The sequence below is a fragment of the Seriola lalandi genome, unplaced genomic scaffold, assembly GCF_002814215.2.
Source record: "Seriola lalandi dorsalis isolate HSWRI2012SDOR001 ecotype SW California unplaced genomic scaffold, Sedor1 jcf7180002028244, whole genome shotgun sequence".
In the NCBI taxonomy this organism is placed as follows: domain Eukaryota; kingdom Metazoa; phylum Chordata; class Actinopteri; order Carangiformes; family Carangidae; genus Seriola; species Seriola lalandi.
The window spans coordinates 1-3,886 of record NW_019498890.1 but is presented as its reverse complement, the minus strand read 5'-3'; the positions used below and the strand labels follow the sequence as shown (position 1 = coordinate 3,886).

The 3,886-nt window shown below is 36.1% G+C and overlaps 1 long non-coding RNA gene across 1 annotated transcript; it reads left to right on the top strand.

Moving 5' to 3' along the window:
- The first annotated feature begins 3,150 nt into the window (after positions 1-3,150).
- LOC111646101 (uncharacterized) lies at positions 3,151-3,880 on the top strand. The gene is made up of 3 exons (XR_002759935.2): positions 3,151-3,257; positions 3,438-3,475; positions 3,580-3,880. It is a non-coding gene; the product is annotated as an uncharacterized LOC111646101 (long non-coding RNA).
- Positions 3,881-3,886: the final 6 nt, after the last annotated feature.

The following is a 3,886-nucleotide window of genomic DNA, read 5'->3' as shown; positions in this document are numbered from 1 at the left end:
GTGCTTCTGTTGGTAAATTGTCATTTTTATTTTTATTGTGTCTTTATTTTATGTCCTTATCAGGCAAGTAAACCGTAATTAACATTTCCAGTATGACAAACATACAAACCATTTAATAAAGTCAAATTAAATGTCTATCGTCACTTGTTTATTCATTATGTGTCAGTAAAAAGAGGGAAGTCTGGAGGAATAATGTACAGGATAGTAATGTATTTTCATACAGTAATGTATGAATAGCTGAAGGTGATATTTTGCTCCCTGTGGGCTCTCAGCTGGAGTTAAGACCCTTTGTAATGAACTTAATAAAAGGTAATACGTTAGTCAATTATTCCCATTTGATAGTTAATTTCTTATTTAAAGCACTGGGAGACATTCACTCTCTGTATGAATGTAATATATTTTCTACAGTAGAGGCAAAACACAAGGTAAGTGCACTGACTACTTGCAGCACACACATGATATCATTAAAAGTCTACAGACATCGGTTTACACGGCAGCAACCAGTAGCAACAGCATACTTTAGCTAGCTGTCACACAAAAAACTGTAACCCTGTCTCAAAGCACAGGCTGCCCTGCAGGACCACAACCATTAAATGTCAGGTGATGGTGTTTTGTGTGAGACAGTTATTGTTCAGGAACTTTGTTGAGATGTTTTATGTTGCTTTTACCTCCCATTTCTGCAAGATCAGCCACAGGCCACATAATGTCCATGGCTGAGGGAACAATAGAGCTGAGAGATGAAGTTACTGTTAGGATTACGACCTCGTGGTCCTTTTTCTCTCCCTCTTGTGTTCTGCTGTTTTCCCCTCCCTCATGTGTTTGTTTGTCCTTAGTTTGTCCTCTGTGTCTATATTTCTGTGTGTGTGTGTGTGTGTGTGTGTGTGTGTGTGTGTGTGTGTGTGTGTGTGTGTCAGCTGAGCGTGGTTTCCTTGTTCCTGCTCCCTCCAGTCTCCATACCCACCTGCTTCTCATCATGCAATCAACTCCACAACCCGCTGCAGTACAAAGGAGCCGGTCAGCTCACCATTCCTCGCCAGATCGTTCTGTCACATGCACATCCTTACGTCGTCAACCCTGCCGCCTGCCACGACCCGGCCTAGTCTAGTCTGTTTGGGTCTTTCCATGTGTCCACTCTGGTTTCAAAATAAAGCTTTAAAAAAAAAAAAAAGCACTGAGATTTTATCATGCTAGATAAAAAGCCTATATAATAACTATTATAGCTTAATTTTAATTGAACAAATATTCTTTAATCAGACAGGATTTCTGACAGCGGCGATGCTTTTACGCTACTTGAACTTGCTTCGTAGTCCAGGCCTCTGCTTGGTTTCATGTCTGTTTGCCTCACCTGCCTTCCCAGCTCTAAGGGAGTCATGTCTGTGTGCCCAACCTCTGCCATCCGCCACAATCTACATAATTTACAATTTAAGATTAGCTTTACCACCATTCTGTGTTCTTTTCTGTGGGTTCAGCTCTATACTAAAACCTCACAGTTACACCATTGGTTGGACGAGTGATGGACTTTTCTTATTGGCTGTTGCTCTTCCAAAATGATTTGGCATGAACTGTCCAAAACAGTTTTATAGCATTTCTTCAAATTATGACCAGGGCCTTCATTTACCTCAACTGCAGAAGCTAACAGGCCTTTATTTAAGGCCTGTTAGTATTAGAGGCAGACCTTTTATTCTAATTCCTTTCATTTTAATGTCTGATATCTATAATTGGTCAGTACTTTAGTACAATGCCTCGTATTGATCCACTCCCATTTGCCTTATTATAGTTACTGCATTATGCATCAATACAAATATTTTCTCATTTCCAGCAGTTTACAGTGCAAACAATAAAATTAGAAATGGACTTTCACCTTCAGTGCTCATGCTTGTGTGACAACACCCCATTTATTTTTATGTTGACAGCACATTGTGCTATTGCTTTTTGAGATTATTTTCTATTAAACTGAAGTTTATAAAAAAGTGTTTTGGCACACCTGGCCGAGTGGCGCCATCCATTGTACTGAAAGGGGGATTTAATTCTGGCATGTTAAATTATTATTACCGTTGGTTGTGAAAGTGAAACAAGTTCTGCCCGGGACTTATCTGGGTGCAGCCATGTACGAGGTTTATGCTTGTTACTTGAGTTTTGGCTGTTAGTATGGAGACATTTAACAGGTCATACTTTATATTATTGTATAGAACTTCGGAAAAGATGTGAAAAATGTATTGATGCATCAGGTTTGTCACTTGTAGTGACTTTGTTGTTGCAAATATTGCTAATGTATGTGATGTGAAGATTGGCCAGTGGCCTTTCTTTAAATTAAATTCTACTGTTGAGAAATGATAATGAGGGTTTGGATTGTGGGGTTCCATTTTATTTACATATTATGCATTAATCTGTATTTCACAGTCTTCCTATGAGGGAAATTTTCCCCAATTATTTCTGTATTCCAGTATTTCTGTAGTAGTTTTATCTTTGTTTATGACACAATGTTATTTCATATGTTTCCCAGATTATCCCTCTCTCCCCAAATTCTTTATTCATGAGAAAAACACTTGTATGTTAATAAACCTACATCTAAAAAGAATTCCTATAGGGTAACTTTCCTTAACCTTGTTATATGCTCCTGTAACCCAGTTCTGTCTTTTTACCCAAGAACAATATTATTGTGCACCATAATTCTAAAATATATATTGGATAATTAAAAACAAACTATAACAAAAGTCAACATGTTTAAGGCAATATGCCTTTGAGCATGGTGTATTTTGCAGGGAATGATATGTTGAGAAACAAAGTCACTTAAGATGAAAACTGTACACACTGCCAGTCATTGCCATGAATCATTTAGTGTATAGCTATACCTGTTTAGAAAGGCTTTTGGTTTTTGATCCTATAATTCAATTAGGAATTTATTAATAGAACAAGAATAGAATCATGCTTCAGTTGGCACAGGTTCACATTCCCTCTCTCGTCACGATCAACTGATCTTACCACATTTTTCTGATCATTCAAACACACTGTGACGTTTACTGTGAAATAACAGGAAGGCATCGTGTTTATTCATGTATTTCTTTGAATTCATGTCAACCAGGAAATCTGTATGTGTTTATGGTAAAGACAATTAAATACATGTTCATTAATGAATCACAATGCTATAAAAACAAGAGCTTCTGCACAGGTAGACACAGAACTCTGAGAGGAGGTGAAGCTGCACACACTGATGTTGAAGCCCTGACTACATTACAGCACACTTGAAAACTTGATCTGTAAGTATATGTTTATTTTGATCTTCTGCTGTTTATTGATATCAATTAATAGATCATTTGTTGATTGTCAAATTGTTATCTCAAAAATATGTAAAATATGAAAAAAAAGTGAAAAAAATGATGTTACAAATACTGAACGTTACATTAAATTCTCATTTTTTTAAATTTAATTCTCTACAGGTATCTCTTGATCATCTTGCAAGGAATAAATTAGACAGGTAAAAATCCAGATCCACCCTGTGTTCAATATAAAATCAATAATTGCTGGGTAAAAATAATTCCTGGTTCAATAATTCTGCCTCATTATCAATTTGTTTGACAGAATGTACCACGTTGTCCTCTTCGCTCTGCTCACAGCTTGTGTGTTAGCTGATGGTAAGTTTCATTTATCACATTAATCACAGTTTAATAGTCTGTTGACATGTAATATGCTCATAAAAAATAGCTTATGCTTGATTAACAGTTCAGTTTAAGGCACGTAGTATTTTGCAGATAATCAGATATGTTTGAAAACACTTTACTGAGCAAACACTACACATAATAATTTACTGTAATTAAATTTGATTTATACATATTTGTACCAGACAAACAAAATTAAACATAAGATCAAATAAAATGAAATAAAAGAG